This window comes from Sturnus vulgaris, chromosome 3 (assembly GCF_052056855.1).
Source record: "Sturnus vulgaris isolate bStuVul1 chromosome 3, bStuVul1.hap1, whole genome shotgun sequence".
NCBI lineage: Eukaryota > Metazoa > Chordata > Aves > Passeriformes > Sturnidae > Sturnus > Sturnus vulgaris.
In genome coordinates, this window is record NC_142245.1 from 32,442,653 (window position 1) to 32,456,991 (window position 14,339).

A 14,339-nucleotide genomic window follows, 5' to 3' on the forward strand; every position below is an offset into this window, starting at 1 on the left:
TTCGAAAACCCAGCTCCCTGCCCTGCTTTCTCGCCGCGCTTTCTGCCATGCCGATGGATACACGTTTGGGTCAAAATTCACTTTGCCCGTGGGAATTGTTCCAAAGTCCAGCAGAGTCATTTGGGGAGAGGGGCGGCGGGGGACAAATTGTAATCACAGCCATCATCTGAGCATCCCCCCTCAGGACTTGGCTTTTCAGATACAGTGATTTCTTAGCACCTATGTGTTAAAGGGCTGAAGGAGCGTTATCCTCAGGTGGGTTTTATTTCTCTTAACCCAGTGCTATTCTCCCGTGGCTCAGGGGTCTGCCTGTGCTGGCTGAGTGGTGCCCGGGTGTGCAGACGGGTTCCATACCGAAGGAGTGAAGGTTTTGCCAGACAAACCCCACCCTGCTTTCTGAGAAGGTATTGGAAGGGCAAAGAGGCAGCTTTGTCTCACTGAGTTTGGTGCGGGCATTCCGCAACTAAGCTACTTGGTTCCTGTCACACAGAACATTTCATACGGCATACATTGTAACAATATGCCTGTGTCAACATACATCCTTCTCGTGCTTTCATCCTCCTAGGACCTGATGTGGCAGGTGGAGTGGAGAATCCCAGGGCAGATCCCAGGGCTCACCATGGGCTGGAGGGAGGGGTAAAGGGAAAAGACACTGAAGAAAGAAAAGGCTATATTGTCATTTAAAAGCAGGTATTCCAATGCTATGCCACGGACTCATAGTGATACAGGCAAAGGATTGACTCTATAGAGGCACCTGCTGGCTGAGAGAAACACAAGAAAAAACCCCACCCCCCTAAAAAAGAAGAATTCTTTGCTTTCGGTAGATCTTAGACCTGTTCATCCCTTTGTTTAATTTTTAAAGATTTTGTGTCACCCCTTGGTGCAGTATGTGGGGATGTTGCCCTGGTCACACTGATCCTGAGGAAGGCTGGGCGGAGAGTGATAGGTCTGCCTGAGCAAGGGGCAGCTGCCTTCTGGCCCCTCCACTGCCCCAGCTGTAGGTCACACCCCACACCCCTTGTACCCACAGCCTTCCATCTCGGCAGGGGTAGAAATCCATCCCAGTCAAAATCCTGAAGGAGAATATAAACCCTTTCTCCTCAAGGAACACGTTCCTACAGCGGAGTGGCGGGTGTTGTTCAAACATTGCAGAATAGTCCCTTTTCCTTCACTTTTTCTGTTTGTTTTTTTTTTTTTTTTTTTTTTTTTTACAAATTGTTGGAGAGGGTTTTTAAAGAAACAAATACCCATACAAAATAACTGGAGTTCCCCTTATTCAGGATGCAATTACCAATAATCCCTTCCAAGAGACAGGGAGAATTCAACCTCCCCCAGGAAAAAGAGGGGATATTTAATTAACTGAAGGTAAAGCAAATTTAAAGTTCCCAGAGGCAGGGACCACTTCCGACTGTCCCAGTTCACTGTGAAACTGAACGCTCCGTCTTTATGCCAGGCCTCTGCACTTTAGACCAGCAACAAAAAGATCAACTCACTCAATCCTTTTATTTGGTGGAAGGTCTTAGGTGCCTTTTCCCCTCGTGCTAGATGAGTGTTCCATGAATGAAGGTAGCTCTACTGCAAATAACTTCCAATTCTAACACTCCTCTGGATGGACATAATCCCTCTCGTTGCTGCTCTGAGAAAAGTTCCTCACAGAAAATATTAAATCCATGAGTGGCAAGGGGCAGCCTTATCCCTGTAAAGCTACAAGGTACTGTAAATAATGTACAGAACCCAGCTTCTAAAATTACCACTATGGGATTGCTCATCTCGTTTTACGTTTCATCTGGATCCTGTGATCTTCCCACCTGCCAACATCCTGTTACCAGGAGAGCAGTGTATGTGAAGTTTGTGCAAATGGTCATGTACTTGCTGAATTCTGGCACCAGCAAGGACATTCATGTGCCTTCCATGTTAACTTTACACCGTAATAAATACTGACATTGCTAGAGAATCTGCAGTGTTCGTGCTAAGCACTGCTCACCAAAAAAGCAAATCTGTCTGTGTCCCAGCTACGCTTCTTTATTAGCCTTGTTACGCTCCCATGTCCATGCCCCCTGAGACAGAAAGAAAGACAGCATCAACAGTCAGGATTTTAAATATGGAATACCTAAAAGCACCAGCCCCATGTTTAGGAACTTAAGGAAAGATGCGTGATTTGCAAAGAGGCAGGGTGGTGACTTATTTGGAGCTGTGAGACACTGAGAACTTTTAAGAATAATTTAGGACTTTATCTTGCAGATTGAACTCAGTCAATGTTTTGGCATTGACTTCAAAGGGCATAAGATCAAGCCTTATTTAGTGGCTCAAAATACAAAATTAGGAGCCTAAATTTAGGCGTCCATATTTTAATACCTTGACCTGTGTTAGTAATACCCTTCATCTAATCCCTCTATTTAACCCGAAAAGAGACAAATGTCAATAACTGACTTGCCTAAGAGAACCTGTGACAAGAAAATGCATTACCCGCACTTCGTTTATTTTTAATCCCCTCCCTGAGAGCCCCAAAATAACAGCCAGAGCAATGTTAGTGGAGGAGCTCAGAGTCACTTTGAAACTGGAACAGGAAATGTGAGAAATGTGGACATCAAAAAACAAATTAAACAAAACAATATTTTCTTAGTATTCCATCTTGTGGGCAGGTCCGAGGGGATAATCCAAATTAGGAGAGAAGTCAGAGAAACAAGAAGAGTAATTTTAAGCATTTTAGTGCCAGAGCTATTTCTTAACACACAGCTCAGTCACTGATTTCAAATATAGTCCCTCAGTGCAGAGCGTGGAGGACAGCACAAGAAAAATCAACATTTTGGTACGGCCTTCTAGCAGATACAGAAAAAAGGCCAGAATGTAATGAACTGTTGAGAGAAGCAGCCAGGTGAACCGATCCTAAACATCCTGAGGTATTTCAGGTGTTTCTTTCCCTGTAAGAAATCATGGGGACACAAGATGCAGTAACCAATCTATGGCCAAGTTGGATGCAATGGTGGCAAATTGGTGAATCAATTAACTGTATGAGTCCTATTATTGTGATTATTTTTGTGTCGGTTGCACTAACAGGGAAGGGAGCAGCTGTAGGTATAACAAAAGGTTGCTCCTCCGAGATGCGAGATGCGATGCTCCCTCTGCTGTGATGCAAATAGAATCCATGTGACGGGTAAGGGCAGCGCTCAGCTCGGATCTGCAAGCATTAGAGATGCCCATGCACCACCCACTGGCAGTTTCACTTACCTCTGTCACTCAGGAGTTTCCCAAAGATCTTCAGCTTCTGGAAAGAGAGAAAAATGCTCATGAATGCACAGCACCATCACTCATTCTGTTCTTCTGGGTTGATTTTGTTCCCTGGACGCTTTCCCTTAGTCAATAATCACATCATGTTATGAGGAGTTGCATCCCTTTCCTTACTCTTTGTCTTTTTCCTGTCACGGACTGGATCTTTGTAGCATCCTTTTGCAGCAAGCAGCAGAGGCAGTGACAAGTGAGTGGAGGTAACAGGACAGGTCCTCAACGGTCAGCAGGATTGTTTTAACATCTACAAAGAGATCAAGAAACTCAAAACAGCTCTTCCTGCCAAAACAATATGTAATGTCAGCTTAAGGGTACAGTCATCTTGACCCTGGCTTATATTTCCCTGGCTAATAGATCTGGTAGGAATATACACACACACGGTTTTTGTGATAGTACTTCACCTTACACTTACATCACATTCCCTGGAGAAGTATCTGATGGGGCAGCCTTACTTATTAAATCATTTCCTGGAGGGAAAATTAATTTGGGCTCATTTATTATCATTTGTCCTGGAGCTCATATTTTACATTCTGAGCATAAGGAGTGGGTGTTATTCATGGCTATGGGTCTAAGAACCAAATGCTAATTTCAGGAGAACTGTTCTATTGTCTGAGGTTAATCACTTGATGTTTGTCCCAGGTGCTAGACACATGTTGCTTGCTGAAGGAGATATGGCTTGATCTCAGATTTTGACGTTTTGGTAAGTACCAAACAAAAATAAAACTAAACTCAAGTATGCCTATCCCTCCCCTGCAGATCAAGTGGCATTTAGCAATATTGACTTGAACAATAAATAAATCTATTCAACAATCAAATCAGAACAACTGCAGTGAGTACCAAATGAGTACAATAACTGAGACACAGAAGTTGAGCAGTCCTCTGCACATGCAGTCCTCTGCAAAGACAAGCAAACAGGACTTCAGTCCAGAGGAACCCACAAAGCACCTATTCTGCATTCCACGGGCCTCAAAATCCCCCCAGCACCTCTCACCGTGCTTCAGAGCTGAAGCAAAGGCCAAATACCACAAACACAACTCACCACAAAAAGGGAAGGGGGCAAGGCTCTCTCCAAAGTCCTGGCAATGGCAGGCTGTGGTTTGCACCAGTGCCCCACACAACTATCACCACAATTAGCACCAAAAGAAAGGTAGCAAACCCCAACCAGTGGTGTCTATCTGATCCAGAAAGAGCTCCCTCCTGCCCACAGATCTGACAGTCAGAATAAATTCTGGGGACACGGGAAGTGTATATGTAGCAAAACAATACCTGTGCCTCTTCCCCAGTAATTAGGGTCTGAGGTAGGGAATCTCCCCATCCCCAAACACCACTTCCCCATAGGTGACTGGAGACCTCCTTACACCATTTCCTCCTCCCACCCCCCTTTCCCACAAGTAACTCATGACCCAGTTTCACCTCCACAAATGACTTGGGACCTGATCTCTTCAGGAAATCCTGCCCACTCAATTGTGCGGGCTATAAACCCCAACCAAAGGATGCTCCAATAAAATCTGCAGCTGGATGCCAGTTAAATATTTTCATACTTATGTTAGATTATTATCTGATGTGTAAACCACAAACCATATATACAATTGCAAGGCTTCCATCTCAGAGATATATCAGTGTCTGTTCTACACTCTAAAAACATGCAATTTTTTAAAATAACAGACCCTACAAAATGTTTTGGATAAATGGAAATTTTATAACTCTTTTCAACTGTAGTTTACACAAGATTGTATTTCAGTTTTGTGAGGATCTTAAGTAGGGCATATTGAATGCAGTTCTGTGAGCAATTTCATGAAAGCATTTTGGGTTGGTCAAAGCAGGGGAGTTTTCTTAAATTCCTTCTGTCTTTAGACTCCACAGATGCCCACACACCTTGGTAGCTGTCTGCCCAGAACCACACCTTCACACCCCAAAAAAGGTTGGGCAATACCCCAAGTAATTAAAGACGAAAATAAAGGCAAATAATCTGTTAGAAGGCTCCTAAATTCTCCAGCTCTCAGTCTCTTGGGGGAGCACTTCTCAGCTCTGGAACTGAAATGCAGGCTGTGCAGCATTTCTTGAGAAAAGAAGCTGAGAGAGAACCTTCCTCATCCTTGGGCAAACTTGTCGGCCACCTCCTTGCTAATTATAATTTCCCAAATTATTTTTTCCTCTTAGCATTTCAAAACTGAGTTCTGAGGCCAAATCTTGGAGGAAGGAACTTTGGTCCAAAACAGCTTTAACTTGAGACAACAGTTCACTAGTGTCAGTTCTGGGAAAACTTCACTTACAACAGTAGGACAAAATGTAGCCAAGGCTTAGAATGCCTGAGATGTCAGAAAGGCCTCCTTTCTTACAAACACAATATTCATAAATAGAACTACTTTTGAAGAAGATTGGCAAAATCTGAATTGGGTAATAGGTTTTCTGATGTCACCAATTCACAGAAAGGTCAATATTAAAAGCCCAAATGATTTAAAACAAAAACCATAGAGACAGATACTCATACAAATGCCATCCATCAACAAAATTAAGTTCAAACATATGATCAGTTTCGTCATTTCCAGCTTATTTTCTGTTCATCTGAAAAGAAGTGGTTTCTCTGGAACTAAACTATAGGTCAAAGAGCATGGCTTATGACATCTATAGTTTTATAGAGAAGTTGCTTTTCAGTATTATCTGTATTCCTAAATATACAATATTAACTCTTTTAAAGGCCAACGGACAGAGGAAGGGATGTGAGTTTGTAAATCACCAGTGAATCTAAAATATTGTCTGAAAACACAGTGCAGGTTTACCCCCTCCCCTTCCCAGACATTTCACAACAGTTGAGTTGTGCGTGGACAAGCATCCATCTGTACTTGTGTTCAGTGTTGGAAAATCCTTTACAAATTCATTTTTCACATTGCAGGACAGCACAGGACACGTCAGGCCAGTGCTCCAAACCTGCACAGGGCAGTACTCTCTTGTCATTGCAATGTGAGGCAGCAACAGTCGTGAAAGGGCAAGCCACCTTCCTAGCAAAGGAAAGTCCATTGCTCCAAAACCATTTGCTATGAAGTACCTAACAGTTTCTCTTCACTGAAAGTGACTCATAAAACAGCTCTTATAGAATGCATTTATATGCAGAGAGCCCATGTCCCAAGCCAACCAGCTTACCCATACAAGAGAAGCAGGCCAGTTAGAATAAAATTTCCTTCACCCTTTAGAAAACGTGGTGTGCCATTTATTTCCATCTTCCTTTCTCATTTAGACACTCAAAAGTTGGAAAAGACCCAAAACACCCTCTCTACCCTGAACTAAATAAATGTTTAAATCACTTTATCTTTTAATGCTCATGACCCTAAAGCTTGGATGGCAAAAAGCCATCCTGCCCATCCAAAATATCTTTTATTCCACAGCTGGAGTTGTGTGCCATTCATTTTGGGGAGGTTCATTTTTATGTCTCCCAGTGCCATACACAGTGCTGTGTTGGGGCCCCAGGACACGTCTGACACTGAGACAAGACAACTGTTCTCTGAGGCAACATCCCAGGTACAGTCACTGGCTGGGGACCAGGGCTGTCAGCAAAACAACTTTTGCTTTACTCAACATCAGTCCAGTTAGGTGAAATAACATGAGCTGAGTTCCATTTTCAAAGAAAATGATTGCACAAACCAGTGCTATCTGTGAAAACAAATAATTAAGCAAACGAAGCCAGGCAGGAAACTCAATGCAAGAATAAGCGTGTTTCATGAAGCTAGCCATGGCTAGCTTGCTAGTCTGGCTCTGGAGACCAGCAGTCCTGTCTCTAACACTTTTGCTCACTCTCTTTGCACACTGATGTGTTTCACTGCACTTCACTTGGGGAATTTGCTTTGATCTTTTGTGGTTCTCAGCAGAAGGACCCTGCAATGGTGAATGGCTCCAGCTACTAAGCTCTGCTGAAGCACCATTTGGGCCTGTGATTTAGCTGGCTTTTTCTGCTTGAAAGGAAGGTGGCTTTAAAGTCCTTGAAGGGAAGAGGTGAATTCTAGAAAAGAAATAACTTACTTGTTCTGTACTTCAGTTCTTTCACTGTTGAACATACCTGCTGTGCATGTATCCTTGTTCCTGGCCTTTTTGGGGCTGAAGAGATGTCTGAGCACACAACACTGGGCTGGGCAGAGTGCATGATGAGAAGATGATGCAGAGCTTGCTAAAGAAGGTGCTGATAGAAAGTCTATAGCTCTTCTCCCGAGGGATGGTACCTGAAAAATTCCATGGGAGGAGGACAACCTTCCAGTTCACTACGTAACAGCACCTTTGATGCAATAAGAGACACTGAGAAGACCAAAGGCTACCACCTTGAAGAATGAAGTGGTTGCCAAGGGAGTTGCCTTCCTTAATAACATGCATTCTTGACCCAGGTGCAGACCATGTGCAGACTGGCCTCACTGCTGGACAGCATCCTGTGTGACAGAGAGCTGAGGTTGGTGGCTGGGGGTTCATGCCAGGTTTCAGTCAAAAGCACTTGCCTTTCATTTTGTTCCAGACTGAGCAGTGTAAATGAAAAAACTACATCAGCCAGTGCCAATTTCATCCAGTCAAAAGTTTGGGAAATAAGTACAAGTCAAAATTCATTAAGCAGCTGCTGAGGTTGCCTGAGCTGGCTGTGTTTTTCTCCAACAATGTGCATATGTGCTTCAGAGAGTGTCTGTTGGGTCAGCTACCTGTTCTCCCATGTCCAGGACTCATTCTGGCAGGGGAAGACCAAGAGGAACATGCTGGTACTGCTGTGCTGGCACCTCTGTGTCTGGACATGGGGGAGAATGAAGGCCTCTGATGGGGTCATCACTAAGGCAGGCTCCCAGTGCAGGAGTGATCTCCTCCCCAGATGTGGCCAGGTAGCAGAAACCAAACAAGAATCAGGATGTGGGCCACATGGATGTCCCTGCTGATGGACAACAGTTAGATGTAGGCATCCAAGCACACAGCTGGAGCCAACCAGCACAGTGCCTCTGTGCCTTCTTTGAGAAGGTGGACTGTACTCTATCATTGTAGACACTTTAGGGACAGTCACCTGCTGGCAAACAGGAAAAAACCATCCAGGATGGTTTATTGCTGGCTGCTCCTGTCCTTAAGGCACCAAAGCATGTCCAGCTCTAAAGCACTGCAGGATTAAGACCAAAACAGTCAGCTGCATCCTAGAAGACTGGTAAATATTTTACTATGACCACCACTGGTTATGCCTAGGCTAACATGGAAGGTGACCCCACAAGAGATGCACATATCTCTGCTGGAAGACCAGAGGTAGAGTGGGGTGGAAAGGGTCAGGATGGACCTTCTGAAACACTTTCCTCCAGAGGAAATTAATTCCCTAATAGTATTCTGCACTAGAGCAAGACTAGTAACTACAGAACTGAAAATTAATTATTGATTAGTTAAGAGTGAAACAAGCGTGACTCAATGTGATTTGTTACAGGCAAACAGAATAAAGTCCAAACTGCTCATATACAAACCTGAAGGTTTAAAAAGGCCAGTTTTCAAAGTGGAAAACAGTTCAGCTTTAAGCTAAATGAGATGGGAGAGAAACATAAACAGAAAGAATGGAATAGTTAAGAAACCGAATATTTTTATTGGTGCTGAAATATCATAATTGAGAAAGAAGTGTGGTTTGAAGGGAAAATAAAGTAATAATTAAATATGTAGGTGTTTGTCTCTGTATAGATTTGTATATATGTAGATAAGGGGGGAAGAGTAATTATTAGCAATAATTAATGCCATTTAATTGATTGCAACTGTATAAAATTGACACGGGGAGCAAGAGCACACGAAAATATCAGTGAACAAGAGATTTAAGGGCAGTAATACAGCTTTTTAAAGCAGAGTAAAACCAAAAGATATCAAAAACTAGTTCTAGACAATTACTCTGTGGTACTAGTAGTGAAATAATTATAGTGATACAGGGAACAGGTGTAGCCAACAAATAGGGCTGTCGTAGAGTTTGGACAGTGATGACACATATTTTCTTCCCAAAACAGACTAAGGAGTTTTTCATAAATGTAACAGAAGCAAAAGAAACCTGAAGGCAGAGATTTAGATTGAACACACACAAAACCCCCAATTTGTAAAGCACTAAAAAGTGGTAGGAAAAGATTCTGAGGGGCTTTGGTAAGTTTGGGAAAACAGATTTCATATGCCTAGAAATAAGGCAGCACTGTACCAATATTACCATGAGTAAAACAGGAATGTTGGGTGGCACTGCAGCAAGATACCCAGAGAGCTGGCAAAACCTCCATTCCTCCATTTCAATTAGGAAGAACTAATTCAAGAGGATAGCATAATTTGCATCAGTGAGTCTAGATATAGTAGAAAATGGACCAGCTGGGTGTAATGACAGCTTTTATCAGCGAGGTTACAAGTTTGCTTGACAGAGGTAAAAAGGTTGATGCAATTTATTTAACTTCTTCGGTCCATTTTAGTTCATGCCCTAGAATGATAGAAAATATGCACGGATCTTATTAAAAGGATTTAAAACTGGAATGTTGGTCTTTGGAAGTGATACTTGTAAGTGAAGAGTCACTGACAGTTCGTGGTTTTGGCCCAGCTCATCCAAATCCAATTCAAAAGGGTGTGCAAAATTATTCCTATTGAAGTCTGAAGACAGCGTAAAGATGGAACTATTAAGTTGTGAAGATGATGACTTTGGTTCAGAACAATACAAATTGCATGGGCTCATGCAAACACCATGTATTTTAATGCAGAAATCTATGACTCAGCTGTAGCAGAAAGGAGGAATCCTCCTACCAGAAAGGGATTTCTACCCAGGCAAACCAGAAATCTTGAGAGGACTTCGAGGTCATGGAAGTATCTGCTGGAGCGAAATATAGTGTCAACGGTAATAAGATCCTGGGCTGCAAAATGGGAACTATAAGACAAGAAAAGGGAGGTTGCATTATGCCAGCCTTTAGCAGCAAAAAAACTACTGTTGGGATCACTGCATGGGCAGGGAGGAGTTGGGAGGGCTGAGAAGAGCCAGAGGATGACTGCAGCACTACAGCAGAAAAAAATGCCATGGAGAAGGGTTGCCTGCTTTTGGATGAAAGAGAAGGTCATGGGTGATTTGGTAATGGCAATACAAGAGCCTTATACTGGAGACAGGGATGCAACAACAAGGTTCTCCTTGGTTTAGCGATTACAAATATTGAAAGAGACAGTGCAAAAAAATCTTGGACATTAGAAATTATGCAAAAATACAACTGAGGAAAATTATAAGAAGCTCTGGTGGATTTTCTGAAAGCTGGAAATCTTATTAGCCAGCTTTCTAGAAAAGAGCATGTTTCTCCTTAAGTGAAACAGGGACAAACTCAGGAAGTTTCTTTGTCAGGTGTTATACAAATCAGATGAGATGGTCACCACAGCCACTTCTGACCTACACTTCTTGATCTATTATAGAAGTTGTATTCGTTGCTTGCTCTGACTGCAATAGGGATTCACACCTACCTGCCCATCAGTCGGTGCTGTTTCTCTGCACCCAGTTGCAATTCTCTTCCTGACAGCCTCTTTTCCTTCTTCATTGCTGTAGCCAGAAGCAGCAGTCTGCTTCATCGCCATCCCCCTTTGCTTTCCATGAGGTTCAAACTCTCACAGGCCACTCCTGGCTCCCCACTGCTCCATTCCTGTCCTGGGTGTCCCCAGGTCTCCACATTCCTCCAAGCCTACTCGTGCTGTTCACTCCCAAGAGATGCCTCTGGAAGAAGACGCTCCATACGCCAGGGAAGATGCCCGTGTCTCTCTCCAGCTGCAGCTGAGAGCAGCTGTGTGACCGCCTCAGACCTGAGTCACGGGCACTTTGGGGGTGGCCAAAGGTAACTTTTGAGCAGGTAAAGCAACTCTTGTGACTCTCAACCCGCCCACATCCTACTCCAGGGTTATGGGAGAGCGGGGAACGGACCCAGGGCAGACTCCCGTGTCATGCAGAGGCACTGACACCCGTGCAGCTTTTTTGGTGGGCTGGCCGGCTTTTCCCCGAGGAGCGAAGCTTTTCGCGCTGGCCACACTCCCCCCTGCTGGTGGCAGCGGGCTGGGCGCTCGCAGCAGCCTGCCCCATCCCTCACTCCATCGCTTTCTGCCTGCTCCGAACTGTGAGGGTAAAAGATCATAATGGCATACACTCCAACGCCTTGGGGGTATGTGAGATTAAATATCCCTCAGACACGTGTTTCGACAGAGAATGAGTTTCAGCCTGGATGAGGGGAACAATGAGGAGTGCCTCTTTTCGGCTGATGCTACAAATTAAAAATGCCCGTGAAAACACAGGCACCTGAGCCAAGGAAGTCTCTGCCTGCAAATGCCACCATAGGAAAGACTCAACAGCACCAAGGGAGGGCCATTGGGCAGATGTGTGAACAGGAATGTCATTAATGCCTTGCATGACTCATAGCTGGAAGTGGAAGTGCAATCCCATTACCTGTGCCCTCTGACAGGATGGTCATAACCCCAGCAGAAAGAGATGGCTAAAAATTAACTTATTAGTATTGTTGTTGTTATTCCTAAGAAGCCAGATAGAGGACACAAAGGAATGGCCTGTCCCCTCCTGACAGCCATCCTCTGAAGACAGGACTTTTCTGCTGAGGATAGGGATTAAGGAGAAAAATGAGTCAAGATTTCAGTTTCTGAGATAGCTGGTAATAATTAACATGCAGCTAATGGAGGGGCATGCTAGCTGGGCTTTCCAGGGAATGTATTCTAGCTGCGAGAAGATAGAAAAATTCCAGAGTGAAATGCAACTGGCCTTACACCTCATATTTCTTGTGGTCCCCAGATCCCATCAGGCCATTAGAAGGCTTGACCTCGAGCACACTGAAGCGACTCTGAGCATTTTCTTTGTGTGTAGAGAACTTTGTGGCAAGGCTGCTAAACTCCATAGATGAAAAATAGGATTATTACTCCAGTTAGAGAAAGCTGAGGCTCAAGAAACCCATGGGATATCCCCATCTCTCTGGCAATATCTTTTTGCCAAAATAAGATTGTAACTCTTGCTGAAGTTCCCCCTCTACTCCAACCTACTCTGTCTTTCAGAATTTGGTTCATGAGGAAAAATGCATTTCAGGCTTTTGCACAAAAGGACCTTGATATGCCAACCAACACAACGGGCCAGTGTGTGACCTGTGTGGTGTGCACATCACCACAAAACCACTCTGAATAAAGGAAGCACAGACCTTGCTGTAAAAGGGACAGAACAGCCCCACCAGCAATAGGTTAAACTTTTAGTATATCTCTGGCCTATCTGGTAAGGAATCCAGCACTGATTTCCTCTGTGGTTGGGCATTTCTCACATGTTAGCCCACAAAACACTACCAGTTTTCAAGAAGGGAAGGGAAGAGCAACTTTTCCCAACAACTGGGACTAGGCACATTTATATACAAAGAGTAAAAAGAACCATCAATTTGTGTTATTGCTTACTATTGTATATGCAGCAGGAATAGCTCAAGATAGTGTAAGAAAAAATAGTCATACAAACATATAGATTCTAGGATATTTATGAGTGAGGAAGGACAGATAAGATGGCGTAGGAAGAAAAGAAAACGAGAAATTTTGCCCAAGGCAGTCGAGAGGTTGAGGAAGACATGAATTTGAATGAGAAACTTTTGAACATCGGATCTCCAAAGAATATTAATATTTCTCCTCTCCTTCATAAACACAGAACAGGGAAAAGGAAAAAAAACATGCTGAAATCTTAACTCATGTTACAGCATATACAAAAAAAGTCTCACTCCATGCAATTACTTGCAGCTCTGTACAGGCAAAGACTCACATGGGAGAGGGGACTGAAGGTCCATTAGTAATCACAAACCCCAATCTCCTGCAATTACCATCTAACCTTTAAACAAAAAGTCTTCACAATTTGCCAGCCATAACCGTAATTCTATTGTCCTTGCTCCTGAGTCCCTTGGCTCGCAGTTGCAAGACCACTCATGCAGAACGCCAGGTTATAATTGTGATAGCTGCTGGAGACAAAGAGAAAGTCCACCAGGGAAAGATAAATATTGTTCTATAAAGATCACCAACCAAATCTACTCAAATTCCAGAAGATAAGAATCGTTAATAATTTCCTGCTCAAAGTGGCCAGCCATGGGCCTCTCCTGCAACCTCTTGTTCCCATGAAGCTAACATTTTTGAATAATTATTTTTTTTTAAATTACTCAAAACTAAGGCAGTTTTCCTCTGGGTAAAACTTCTGTCCCTAATTTAGCCAATGCTGGTTTTTGGCCATCAGAGTTCACTTTTTTCTTCTCCAGTGGGTCATACATTGCATTTGGAGAAATGCAGATATATCTGAAATGCTCACACATTTTATTTTAAGCAAAACACAGTTTCTATCCACCTCCAAAAGACATAATTATTCAGAAAGTAAAATCTACCCATTCATTTTACCAGAGTGAAAACTATTTTCAGATGTCCCTGAAGAACAAAATAACAATAAATGAATTTTCAAGTAATTCTGGTCTTTTAAGGGCTGATGAAACACTTTGACTGCAAATGTGCAGAATCACTCTCTGAAAATGTTATGTACCAGTGGACTCCAGCACTTTCAGACTCTCTTTCAAACTCCAATAGCTGGAAGTTTATAACTCTGGTGTTATTTCCAAGCATTTCCAAGACCCTTTTGGTTTGATAATATATTCTCTTCAGTTAGAGAAAATAATTTGCAAGAGCTGGTTTCTGGCTCTTCCGGTTCAGCAGAGCAGCTGCAGAAGAGATTTTCCTCCTAAGAAAACCTGTAAACTCTCTGCATCCCAGAGCAGGGAAAACAGGACCAATCATTACTAGAACAGCACTGTGTCATGGTCTGCAAAATGTCTGTAGCTGTGACCACTCCTTATGTCAGAGATGAGCTGCTTTGTGCTTCTTCTTGCTCTCAAAACTCCCATCCAGAGCATTTCCCTTTGGGCTATCCCCACAGGAGCCATCTAGCTATGAGAGACAAAACTGGTTCTGCTCACCAGAAATGTGACATTTTGCTTATTGCCATGCACCAGGGAGAGTTGGGAATCAAATCCAAGGGAGAGCTTGTGCGGTGGGCATTGGGGGTCAGAAAGTTATCGCTT

The 14,339-nt window shown here is 43.4% G+C and overlaps 1 long non-coding RNA gene across 1 annotated transcript; it reads right to left on the minus strand.

Moving 5' to 3' along the window:
* Nucleotides 1-2,599: 2,599 nt before the first annotated feature.
* LOC148224272 (uncharacterized) lies at nt 2,600-11,254 on the minus strand. The gene is made up of 5 exons (XR_015802853.1): nt 10,732-11,254; nt 7,337-7,496; nt 3,403-3,529; nt 3,229-3,265; nt 2,600-2,921 (listed from the first exon to the last, which is right to left on the minus strand). It is a non-coding gene; the product is annotated as an uncharacterized LOC148224272 (long non-coding RNA).
* Nucleotides 11,255-14,339: the final 3,085 nt, after the last annotated feature.